We start from the raw sequence: 14,155 nt of genomic DNA on the forward strand, positions 1-14,155 counted from the left end.
GTCATGATAACCTTGATATGTGATCTGCTTTGACGTTATTTTTTCGACTTCGCCTCACCTTTGCCACGATAATCGGCCGATTGATTCATAATATATGTATGTAGTACGTTTTATGACATCCTGGTAGTCGGAAGGCATTGTTACACAGACGTCGACGCGACGCTGTTTTTCGAAAAAATCAATCATGCTTTCAGTTTTTTTATGCGGAAATGGACTTTCGAAATTTGCTTTCACTGTCTCTTTCTTTTATTGACGTGTTGATCATCAGTTGATGTTGATGGCCGTCCTGGACGAGATTCGTCGTCAACTCTATCTCTCTGAATAATGTGTAACAAACAAAAACACTTGCTCTCGACAAACAATTACGAGTATCTCCGAGGGCTTTTTCCAAAATTCTGAACGTTTCGGCACCAGAAATTTGATTGCGCATTCAGAATTTAATGGAAGTTGTTTCTGGAACAACTTCCTTCCTCGCAAAATCGTACTTTAAGTACCTCAGAAAGACAAGTGTACTAAACACTAATTATTATTTTGATGTGACATTTGGCGAAGATGTCAGTGGCAGTCATACCTACCTAAAAACATAGTATTACGACTAATGGGTTTCGAACTTTAAATTAAAGGTCTTACCATTTCTTGCCTCTGTAATTATACTCTAAGAACAATCAAGATTACTTTCTGTTTGGCTTCGCTTTAGTCCTAGTTCGAACGAGTGTTTTATCTTTTACTGATATCATTTGGTTATGCCTGAGCCTGATTTCAAACTACTTTGCAAGTAGATATATATATACACATATATATGTTTCGTTGGGTCCGTAGTCTGACTAAAAAAAAACATGGGGTACTAAAGGTTTTTATTAAGAAAAAAAACTCAGAAACAAAAATAGAGAAGGAACCAGGAATACTACTTGTATAACGCCTTTCGCCAATACCTAAGTGCCCTTTCGCTTTCTCAACTAGGAAAGATATCTTGCAAAAGTTACTAAGCCATTCAATGACATACATAGGTCTTAAGACATTCAAAGGGAAGAAATTCACTAAAGCAAGTGCAATGTAATCTATCCACATCCACACTGTAGAGAAAGTTAAAAAAGGAGGTTCTAAGGAATTAGTGCACAAGCAGCGCAGAAATTCCAAATCAGCAGGCTTTCCAGCAATACAGGTACAACGGCATTGCGCGATATGTTGTTTCTAGCAACAACAACAATTACAACAAAACGCACTCAACTTGTTAATCTACATAGCGTACTCTATGTGTGTTTCTTTGCTAGTCTGTTGGCGCGCTGCGCCATCATCTTTACGCTTATTGAGCTTGGATTAAATCTTGCATACTTTGGATTCGATTACATTTCGCTGGACGTGACCGGCATATACGCGCACCGATATCGATGTGCCAACGCACAGTGCTTTTAAGTTCCAATTGCAAGGGAAATAAGCGACAAAGCAAGAATACGTTTTTTTCGTGTCAGCAATGAGAGTAAGCGGATTGGGGGAGGAACGTAGCAAGTGGCGTGTGCTTGGCGACTGACCGCCTACGTGACTTAGCCGAAAGCGCGCAATTTTCGCGATATTTGTCTACTAACACTATCTGCGATTTTAGCGAAAAGTTTCTAGTTGAGTTTTGGCGCAATGCAAATTTTCTTCCAAAGCTCGTAGCGCTTTATGGTCGAGAAGAAGTTAAATGCGCTCGTTCGAAATTTAGAAGCGTGAAAATTCAATTAATTTTTCAAATTTGATGCAAATTTCTAATCAATATGCTCGACGGCAGCATCCACGACGCCATCGCGCGTTTCACCTATTTTCTAAAACTTGCAGATCGCACGCGTCTTATTCGCGTCGCCTTCGGGTTGCCTGTAGTCTCGCGCTGGAGTATAATTATTTTATTTTTTTCACGTTATTCTTATTTTTATTTTATTAGCTGTGCTCTGCTCATCTTCCTCTTTTACTTACTTGCGACTTATGTCCACCCCCAAATGGCGCGCCCAGTCGTCACGCCTCACCATCAACACACCACTTTCACGTGCGCTTTTTCAATTCATTTCAATTAGTTGCCATTCTCTTGAAATTTTAGTTCAGTTGTAAATTGTCATTTAATGTTCAAATTTGCTCATAAATTGGCGTAAATTAATGCAGCTATGAGTTGTTGTAGCGCTGGAGTGTGAAGGCGCCAAGGACGCGTGTTTCAAAAGATTTTCGCTAGAGTCGAGCACTCCTACATTCATGGGAGTCATGCTGTGCGCTGCTCATCTCAGGCGTAAAAACTCTTAAATCTTTGCTTTGGCGCCAACTTCGTCCGCTTGGGGAGTGCGCCTGGATTTGTGGCAGTAGCGTATAGGACGTTCATTCATCAACACATTCAAATGAATTCAAATGAGCTTGGCGCGTTGTCTCCACGGCTACCGCGACGCTGCTGTGCTTAGAACGTGGCTGCGGAGTGGCTGTATTCATATCTGTATTAATTGTGAACCCTGCAGAGAAACGCGCTGTTTTAGAACCGATTTGACTTAATGACAAGTTCCGATACTTAATTATCCTAAACTCTTGAGAAAGAGTATGGGGTTGACTAAGTCTGGCAAAATTTGCAAACTTAAAGAAATGATTCATCAGTTTGTATTCGGTTCCTCCACAGACAACGTAAGCCATGTTTAAAATACAGAGCCTATATTCGGCAGCGGCGAGCCCTCAAAGCGAGCTACTCAGCAAACTGAGCTGCAGTCCAAGAAATTGCCACTGCTGGCGGTGGCATAAAAACGAAAGACCTTTAAGAAACATACAGATCTTCAGTTACCTCATGGGATCTTAGTAGCCCCAGTACATTTTCGTGTCGAATACTTTTGGCAGAGCCTTTGAATGAAAGCGATTGGATTAATGCAAGATCTTTGAAGCTTGAACTGTTCATATTATAAAACCCTGAAGAAAATGTGTCAAAGGGTGTTTTTGTAGACATGTGGTTTCGAAGAGGAAATAATACGTATATGATTTAATACTAAGGCCAAGAAATGAGCTTTGTTGTAAACACATGTGGTTGTCATTATGTTTTAATTGATTTTAGGCAAGTGACTGCTATGACTGGCTCGAGTAAATTCCAGCCGAGAAGCCTAATTTTTAACCACTTTCTGCTGCTATTGGAGCCGTATGTCAGCGTCGATTGACTAGGGCTTATATGTATAGACAATCTACTTTATACAACCCAACAAAAACAATCCATTTCTGTTAAATTGCATGATTTTTGAGGCCACGCTACAGGGCATGACGCGAGTTAATGTGCTCACCAAAAGTCTCCTCTCTTGAAAACAAAAGCTGTCCATATCAACAACATCCAATTCAGACACCAAAAAGTCATTAATCATGGCTTGATGACATTCCCCATTGACTTTAACAAAATGGCTGTCTTAGTTTTTGAGGAAATATGAACCCCAAACAGTAACTTTTGAGGATGTGATGACGTCTTAGCAATGATTTGTGAATTATCATTACTCCTAACGCGACCCCTCCCAATTTTAAATAAAAAAGAGCTTCGTTATTGAGTAAACTTTAATTTTGAAAATCAGAATCGGTAGCCATCTGGTTTTGAACTCACTCAGTGAACGTGCGATGCGCTTGTAGGTCGCTCGGGGTCTATTCCTGCACGGGCTGGACTTTGTAGGCACGCAAACCAATATCCTTCCAAATAATCTGCTATAAAATGGATGCTCCAATATTTTCGCGGTAGCGGATGGACTCATTTGGATCTTCTTCGATACACTGCTTCACAGCAACAATAACGTCTACGGTGCACACTGCACGGCGTTTCTGAGGATGCGTGTTATCCATCCAGTAAACGTTGTGAGAAACCAATTCATGACTGCTCGAATTACCGACTTTGCTGAGCGATTAAGTCGACCGTTACAACCATCCCAACGGGTCTAAGTAACCGGGTCTAAGTAACCGGAACGGACTTGGATTTCTATCCGACCAAAGACTCTCAACTCGGCACCATTCCTCGATATTTCTCCTGGAAAATTTTCCGACGCTACAACAACACCATTGTTACTTTAACACTTAAAATCTTGAAAATGAAGTACAATGTTGATTAGATCCGCCAAAAATTTCCAACCATTTAAAATTATTTATCAATCCGCAATTCTTAACTTCAAAGAAGACCACGGTCTTATCAAATATAAAAGGAAGGCTGTTTCCGACCTACCAACTTAGTAATCCTAAAGCATTGTCTTCTCAACATTTTTTGTGCAATCCTATTGCTTGGAACTTACCTTTTCATATTATAAAACTATAAAAAATTAAAAATAACTATAAATATTGTAAAAAATAAGCATGCCTTGGACCTATAATAAGATAATTTCGCGGAAAATATTTAAAGTTATACTTAGCAGGATTGGTAGAGGTTAGGTAACTGTCAAAATCTCAATTGTCGTCCTATGCATACTATCTTCATAAATTTGAACAATCAACATACTCTTATGTGTATTTTTTTCTGCATGCACTCTTAATTAACCACGAACTTAGTAGATGCTTTATTTTTTAAAAGGAAATTTTAGACTAACCTTGTAAGCAAGCAATTTCCTACAGGGTATGTACTCATATTCAGCAGTAGCTGTGCAAAAAATTAGCAATTCTTACGAGTTCCACCAGCACAGTGTATTTATAACTTTTGTAGTCAGCATTATAACTGGGTCATTGTATGATTATCATTATGCTACTTAGTAAATGGATAAGTGTGACTTTTATATCCTTCATGAGCGGCACAATGCGCTTTACAATTACAAAGTTAAAGATTTAAACTTCAGTGAAATAATTCGTTAAAATTTTGCTTAAGATTTAGATAATAGATATCTTTTAATAAAGTTATTGTAAGCCTAAATGAATTGGATTCCTATCAGCGCCACATTGGAAACACTCGCATAAGTTTATGGATACTATTTTTTGTAGGATGCATGGAAGGAGCTAAGTTTGCCGGAAAATTCAACCGACTATAAAATGTGTAAAGAGGAGGAGAAATCCACCTACCAAATACTATTACAAAGTGATTAGACAGATGAACAAAGCCTATAGTGTAAGTTTACCAAAACTTGTCTGATTTTTAGCAACATGAAACCAAAAAGCTTTGTTCTTATTTCTTATCTACATTTTATAGATAAGGTAACCTTCCGATATCAGATAATATCTAGGGAGCAAACACTGGAGCAATGAAATACTACTATTAGGTTGTTCAATAAGTTTTGTCGTTTGATAAGAAAAACTCAATTTTATAATTCAACGCACAATTTATTATTCAGTATAATGTTCCTGAAAAATACACTTGCTCCAACGATCCTCTAATCTGTGGATCCCATCCCTGAAGTGAGAGTCCGGATGGTCTGCAAAATACGCTTCAACAGCTGTTATGACTTCTTCGTTTGATGAAAAACGCTTGCCACGCATAAATTTTTTGAGTTCTGGAAAACAATTTAAATTGCTGGTGAATACGGTGTGTGCTCAGACAATTCGAACTTTAATTCATGGATTTTAGCCATTGTCAAAATGTTCTTGTGACACTGTGCATTTCATCCTGATGAAAAATGATTTTTTCACGAATTTTTCCCTTCAACTGGTCCAAAGGGTTGCAATAATGTTCAGAATTAATTGTTTTACTAGTTTGCAAGTGATCGACATACAAAATTCCTCTCGCATCCCAAAAAACAGATGTCATAACCTTCTTGGCCGATTTCCGGACTCGAACTCGCTTCGAAGCCAAACAACCAGGTTCACACCACTCTTCAGCCTCCTGTTTTGGTTCAGGATCATGGTGATAGACCCAAATCACATCTATAGTGATGAATCGACGTACAAAATCCACATTATCCTTTTTAAAACGCTCCAAATGTTACTGTGTTTTTGTTACATGTTTTCTCTCATAATTTTTCCGGCTCCCCGCCTTATGAAAAAAGTTGTTATTCAAATTGATGAATGTGTTAGATACAAATAACCAGTTATATACGATAAAGTTTAGTAAAAGAAAATCCACAACTAATGCATTAAATTAATGTTTCGGCGTTAGAAATCATCTATAAGGTGAGTGTATAAGAACCTCCCAACCTAATACATAGTAAAGCCTTCATAACCATCAATTCTGACAGGCTGGCCACTGTTTGCTCCGCTTCACTGAAATTCGACCACCACCGCTTTCGCTTGAAATGATCGTAAGTGATCCACTTTTCATCACCAGCAATTATCCGCTTCAGAAAATTCGATCCATGATGACAGGAGTGACACTATGTACATGAACATTGTTCCTTTTTGTATCCAATCTTTTTTAGATGGTTACAAAAGATCGTATGTAATGTTTGGCTTCTGGGAAATCGAAGCAATGCTCACATAATGGTTGTACCCGACGATTTGCATTACTTTATCGATATTTTCTACAAATGACCTTCAAGAGCGTGGTGCAACTTTAAAATCAAAATTGCTGGAACGGAGTCGACGAAACTGCAATCGCGAGTTATGCGCTACAGAATCAGAACCATAGATACCAAGGCCAAGAATCGTAAATTATATGTATGGCGTATTAATATTCGCGGGTGATTCAAGTAGAGGTATTGGACAATGTTTAGAATGTGTTTGGCGCCCTTCGCTCAACTTATGACCAATATAATCGGCCTAATGATCGTACTTTTCACAACACAATTACCCATCTTCAGACCCTGCATTCATTATTGGATAATATTCGACCGAATAGACCACGTCCAGTATGCATTGAAGAAAATATAGCAGGCGTAGATGAGGTTGTACACACAGAGTTGATTATGCGCCGTTCGCAGCAACTCGGACTGACGTATGGAACAACTTGGCGCATTTTACGTCGAGATTTTAAATTGAAAGCATGCAAAATACAGCTTGTGTAAGAACTGAAATCGCTTGATCTTCCCCAGCGACATCGCTTAACTCTATGTGCTCTTGAAAAGTTCCAAGAATATCCGACGTTATGAAGAGACGTCTGAGACGTAGCCGCGGCCAACATTTGAAAGATATAATCTTCAAAAAACAAACGCCAATTAATGTTCTTTCGAATGATAATAAACATTCTCCATTAAGTTTGAAGTTTCTATCGATATAATCGTGTAACCATCTTATCAACAAAAAATATTTTTAATATGATAATATATCTTTTATATATAAGGAAACATACATATAGTATGAAAATTTACAATATTTTTTTCCCTTAAAGTAGTGTAGGTATATGTATATTTTGCTTCACCTCAGTTCGCCACAATAAACGATTACTGCTAGAGTCCTATACAATTGATTCATGCCCATTACGGTTTTAATGCCGCTTGCCATATCTGATACGCTTTGTGGCTCAACCCAATAATTTAATTCATTTCATTTGTCTGTCAAATTAATTTATCGATTTCTCTGCTAAATAATAGCATTCATAGTTTTGCTAATTTTAGTTGTCCAATGCTGTGGGGGTTGGTTTTTGAATAATGAGTAATGATTGAAAATCGTTGGAGGTGGGACTTCATGTATTATGTATGTATATGTCGGAATCAAGCTATAGAAAACGATTGTTTGCGCGGCGAAATTTCTTGAATAAAGTTCTTGGTTAAAAATTGTCTCTAGAAACTTAATAAATACAATTTTTTACTTTCTTATAAAAAAATTTTAACAGCTTATTTTTGATAATACACGACTTTTTGGTCATATTTTCTAAGCAATGATGTTAAATCTATTTCAATAGTGTAAGTAAGACTAAATTATTGCATTGTCCTAATCTGATCTAAGTAGTAAATATACTATTTTTCGATAAATAAACAGTAATTGACAAACTACGCTCAACCTAATAAATACTAATGTTTTTTAATTGGAGCTCTTTTATCTGTGCGCTGTCTCCACAGCTTAACCAGTGAGTATTCCAATCATTTTCTTTCAGTCCCTTCTGTAAAGAGTGAGTAGGAACTTTGTGTATTTCGAAACTACTGCTTTCAACATTTTTTTGCTGGTTTGCTTCCCGATGGATCAATCCATGGCGTTTTAATCTTTCTTGATCTAGTCTTGTTTAGATCGTCGTGGAGACAATGACTAACGTTTTCGGATGAGAGCCGTATACCACTCTTAGCAATATCGTTAACTATCTCATTTCCATCAATATCTTTGTAATGTGGCACCCGGCAGAAGTGAAGTCGCTTGTCCCTGACGATACTCTTCACTGCTGCCCGAAGCACTCCTTGCCGATATGCCAAACAGGCTTATTGCGATTGGTACTTGACTGTCAACCTAGATGTTGACTCGGGATATGCATTAGAGGCTAACTCTGCGGCTTTTTCAATAGCATAGACACCTGCTTGGAATAGTATATTACACGGTCCGGCAGTTTTAAAGTCTGCGTTATGACTTAGTCTGGACAGTATATTCCCACACTAACTCTCTACTCCATTTTCGAGTCATTCGTATAAATTTTTACTGTGTTGCTCGCAGCTAACATACTTGCATGCCAAAAATCTTTTTGCATACTTACTCTGAACCCTCTTTCTCAATTTAAGAGCGTAATCAAGTAGTCGGTGCTAGACGAATGCCTCGGATCTCGGAGCGTACACATATCTAAAAATCTGGAGACGTGTCTTCCGACTATCACAACATGATCGATCTGGTTGGTGGCTTTTCGATCCGGAGGCAGCCAGATAACTTGATGAATTTTCTTATGCTGGAATCTAGTACTACAGATAACCATATTTCGAGCCCCGACATCGATCAGCCCTACCCATTTGAGGATGTATCATGATGGATTCAAGCATGATTTTGACATAGTGGCTGGAAAGTTCTCATAAGTACATAGTCATTGAAGACATCTTTGGTCACATCGTCCTTCTATTTCCTCGGGACGTAGGTAGACGTCCATCTACCGGCGTAAATTCCAGGACTCAGCTACGGAGTTTCTCAGCCACCACGAATCCCACACCGAACTTGCGTTTCTTTATATTACCACTTTAGTAAATGCCACAAAGACCTAAGTCTTTATACCGTCCATTGCACTTCTTGGAAGGCGGTGAAGTGCTCACTAGAACATCAACCAGGTGGGCAGCAACACCTTCACAATTAAGGAACCGTACATTCCGGACATAATCGTTGGAACGGATGGGGAGGGATGTTTCGCCTTCTCACTTTAGCTCACCTTCAAACGGATGTTTTTTGGCTACGCAGAGAACACATGGTCTAAAGCCAGAAACCCTGAGCTGCTTGAGTCATTAGTTAGAGAACTTTCCTCACTTGCCTAAAATTGTACATATGATTCCATCCTCCAATAGATCTTTTGGTCCTTAGTAATGCCAAGTGGTGGTTCAGGTTAATTTGATCAGAAGTATTCGTCACACAGAACATCAACGCTTTTTTTTGAACCACAGGAGCGATTTGATATCTAATTTTGATGTTTCTCGGATATGTGAAAAACTCTGCACTTGTAAATGTTTATCCAACGATTGTGCTGCTGCTTTAAGCACACACCTGCTGTTGTTATGTTAGCGGCGGAAAAGATGCCCCAAGTAATGTGACCGAATTGACAGTCTGTGGCCGGAAAAAATTCGAATCCGTGCCGGTTACGTGGACTCGACTGTCTTGGGATTGGCTAGCACAAACCTCTTCGTAAGCTCTGGTTAAGTGGTGAATGGTTTCTATGGACTCTCTTATACATACTTGACCCCGAAAAGTCTCTACTCAGGTCAGATCAGGTGTTTGTTCAAAAAGAGAGCTTACGAAAAAGTTTTCTGTGCCTTGAACTTACGTCAGCCCAATGGTCAGCGCAAAATAGACTTTGGTTTTAGATCCAGAAATATCAACTCATGTTCTCTCGATCTTCCTACGTGTGTTCCCAATAATACTAAATTCTTCCTCAAATTAAAATATTTTAAATATTTATTTGTCTTTATCAGTGCTTGGGCATATTTTATAGGAATGAATAATAAATATGTAGATGGAATGCCACGGAGTGCACAACAAAGTATTGAAAAATTAATTCAATTAAAATAAAAATGTGAAAATCCCTTTTACAGCAATGTAAAAACGTGGTGGCAAACGGCAAATGGGACAAGGTAATACCCAGTAGGGCGGATTCTACAAAATATACACATACACAAACATATAATGACATATAGGAAAATGCATAGCAAAGTCTGAACAAAATTTAGAGACGCGCATGTTAGTGCAACTCTGTGTGTATGAGTGTGTGGCGTGTGGCGAGTGCCAGCCTCAATACTTCAAATTACCGTCGAGTGTTAAATTGATTCGATTTGCGCAGCTGTGTCCTTGCATAGATAAGTAATGCGAAACAGCAATGCAACAATAACAACAAAATTAACGCTGATAATGCTGATGCTGAGCGGTGCCACCGCCAATGCCATTTCCGTCTAATGGTGGTTGGTGGCGGCATCGGTGGTCAATGCTTACGGTAATCGTGTGCTAGGCACTGCTGGCTGTTGCCACTATCATCATTGTTTTCTTTTTCCTTTGGTGGTGATTTTAGATTTTTCATGCCGATCGCCCTTATCTATATCTATAGGCATACATCTCTACCTGCTCGCCGTTACCAGTATTCAATAAACGTTTTTGTCTACAGCATATTAACGAAAATGTCCTGCAAACGCCACACAAACAATAAATATGTACATATGTATGTTGCATGTGTGTTCGCATCGTCAATTTGACATGTGTGTCACTAATTGTTTGGTCAGCATTCAAAAACATGTTCGCCTTCATCACCCAGACGCGTTGTAAATAAATAAATTTCGTGCTAATGTTGTTGTTGCGTGTGTTGCAGTTGGAGGTTTATAGGTGCCCTCGTGTTTGATGTGTGTGTGTGAGGGTCCTACTTTCGTGGCTACGTATTGTGTATGAATGGTCTTTAATGTGTTTTTCGTTGTGGCTGCAGTGGCATTTGATTTATTGTTGTGATGTGGCGCTAAACGCTTTTGTTAATGTTGTAGTTGTTCTAGTTTGGAATACACTATGCCTTGTAGGAAATATTTGTGTTAATTAAATAAAAATATTTAGATATATTGATAAGAAGTTTACAGACTTATTTAGGATTATACATATGTTAGATTAGAATACATTTAATGGCCCATCCGCCAGACGTGAACTGCACTTGGTCTACTCTATACAGTACGTTGTGGAGCCAGGATATCAAACTACTGTAATCAGACCTTATAAGTCAACAACGGGACTTGAAGCCACCACAACCCTTCTTTATTTCTATCCCCACCAGTTCACTGTGATATCTGGAAGTACGAGCTCCGAGGTATTGAACATATAAACATGACGTCGAAACTAACGTCCAATGATTTAGCGAATGGCGCAATAAAAAAGAACGAAAACTCCAAACAAAAATTCGTTGGAAGCACTAAAGGCCACTCAAACCGAAACTTACTACAAATTTGTTACTTCATTAAAGAACGATATATTTGATTCACACATTCATTTGGAGTAAACTCCGTTTGTTATAAGGCCTTATAATATCAGTAGGACCTTAGTTGCAATGACTACTATATACAGTCCTTTGTGAAGTCAGTAAATTGAAGTTGCTTAGACTTTTTATTTCTATTGTCACCAAATCACCGGAATTTCTGGAAGTGTGATCTTCCAGGTTATTAAGCCTTAAACTCGCAAAAGCAGAAAATAAGAAACTGTTGAGTTGTTTCTAACTTATCTCCTTCCGAACAGTTTCAATAACTAGTATATGGTAAAATCCTCAATCTCATGCAGTTGGAACCCATTAAACTAAGAAAAAGCAAACCTTACTCATGATGTAGAACTTAATACACCTTTAGCAAGAAGCCATTGGGTCGAAAGCTTCTTCTGACAGTGCAAAAATAATGGTAGCCTAGGTAGAATGATCGAAGTGAGCGGAATCCCGATGCGTTCCACTCAATTGATAGCGCGGTTATCTAAGATGCCTGTTTTTTCCAGTTGTTGACAACGCCGCTCCACTATCAAAGTGAATAGTATAAGAGTTACTTCTCTGAAGGAGGCTACATTCCGGAGCAGTAGATCTACTGCTACCTTATTGGTGACTTGGTTTGAATACTTACTTATTGTGTCGAAAATTTGGAGCTTGTTTATCTCCGTATAGCATCTGTCATATAAGCTTGACCGGAAAATGATATTCACCACTGAAATAAGAGGAAAACTATCATTCTCGTTTTAACTATTTGATACTATAATTAATAATAATTTTTGCAATAATTTAAAAGTTCGTAGTCAAATATTTAGTTTTGAAAAACGGTGATAATTCTTTTTATTTATGATTATGATTCCGACGAACATTTTTTGATTCCTCCAATATCCATAAATTAGTCGATTTTGTCGAGTAGCATTATACCAACTTGCCCCAAAATCATTAGGTCTGGATTGAGTCGGATCTTCATTGGCCTTTGGCGGTTAATTACTAAATCATTACAAAAAGACTTGACCTCGTGTGAGTTTCGTGAGGCCTGCTTAAATACAAACGGTTTTAAATCAAAGTCTTTCTGACACAGAGTAAATCAGAAAAAACTCCTTCCTTTTAGCAATTATCATGTGATTCTATTTGTGAGTGTTCTAGGCGGTTATTGTATAGTGGCTACCCTGCTGATTTTCGGCTAAATATAGCTCTCAGTAGCAAGAACATATTCCAGCTTTCTTCTTTTCGATTTTTTCTTTCTTACTCACAAATATCTTAAACATTGTAGACATCAAGCATTAATAGTCGACTCAGCTGTAATCATTTATATACTATATACATAATAAGTTTTAAATTCGTTAGTGAATTTAAATTAGTGAAAGAATTTAAACTGAAGCGTACAGTATCTCAACCGTACAACAGTATCGTACCTCAAATCATGAATATTGTGAGACTGAGCGGGGCTCCCAATACTTTTTCTTGCAAGGCATTTAAACTCGAATATGTACGAACATATTTTTTTTTATTTAATTGCCATGGTAATAAACTAAACTAACGAACAATTTTTTTGCCATTGTATAGTACAAAAAAAATAATAGTGTTCTTCGTATAAATTGCAGTTTAAGCTACTCAATATAAAACTTTGCATATTTGTTGGTTGATGCGGCAACTGAGTCAATTCTGAGATCGCGTTCAAAATCATGACGGTGACCAAGACGCATTGACGGCGCATCTTAAAATTTTGTTTTGGAATCGCTGGATTTGTATGACAGTGCTAGAGCTTGAGCAATCTCAAAGTTGTATACCACAAGTCCAAATTGGGCTGTGCAACTGCTAAGGACTGCATATAGCAGTCCACGAGCGATCTCTCTGGATCAGCCATGTAACCTAACCCAACCAAACCTGCTTGTAAACAAGAATATTGATATTTGCATGTGGATAACGCAGAGTTTCTACCCAATAGCCAAAACATGGTTCTGAATTTTTTTCTGTGCATATGCCATTCACTTTGTTTATTTTTGTAAATTTAAGCCGCTTATTCCAGGCAACTAACAATTAGCACTAATTTTTTCGTAGCCACTGTTAAATTGCATTTGCTTGTCGCTGACAATTCTCTAAGTAAATGATTAACGAGTGAATTACATGCAGACGTGGCGGGTCCCAAACCCACCGCACAACCCTACATAGGGGATGTTTTCGCCTTCTCACTTTAGCTCGCCTTCAAACGGATGTTCTTTGGCTACCCAGAGGATACTTAGTCAAAGACCGGAAGTCGTGAGCTGCTTGAGTCATATGTAAAAGAATCGTTTTTGGCTACTTCCAAGTGAATGGCAATCAGAGAACTTTCCTCACTTGCGTGAACTTCTACACATGACTCCATCCTCCATCAGTCTGGAAATCCAACGCAGGATAACTCTTGCCAACAGGTGCTACTTCGGACTAAGTAGGCAATTGTAAAGTAAAGTCCTCTGTCAACGAACAAAAGCCAAACTCTATAAGTCGCTCATAATTCCCGTCCTAATATATGGAGCAGAGGCTTGGACGATGGCAGCAACTGATGAGTCGACGTTGCGAGTTTTCGGAAAAAATATTCTGCGAAAGATTTATGGCCTTTTGCACATTGGCCACGACGAATATCGCATTCTATGGAAGGATGAGCTGTACGAGATATACGACGGATTGACATAGTTCAGCGAATTAAAAGACAGCGGCTACGCCAGTAAAGAAGAAGAAGAAGATAACCAGACA

Source organism: Bactrocera tryoni, chromosome 2, assembly GCF_016617805.1.
Source record: "Bactrocera tryoni isolate S06 chromosome 2, CSIRO_BtryS06_freeze2, whole genome shotgun sequence".
In the NCBI taxonomy this organism is placed as follows: domain Eukaryota; kingdom Metazoa; phylum Arthropoda; class Insecta; order Diptera; family Tephritidae; genus Bactrocera; species Bactrocera tryoni.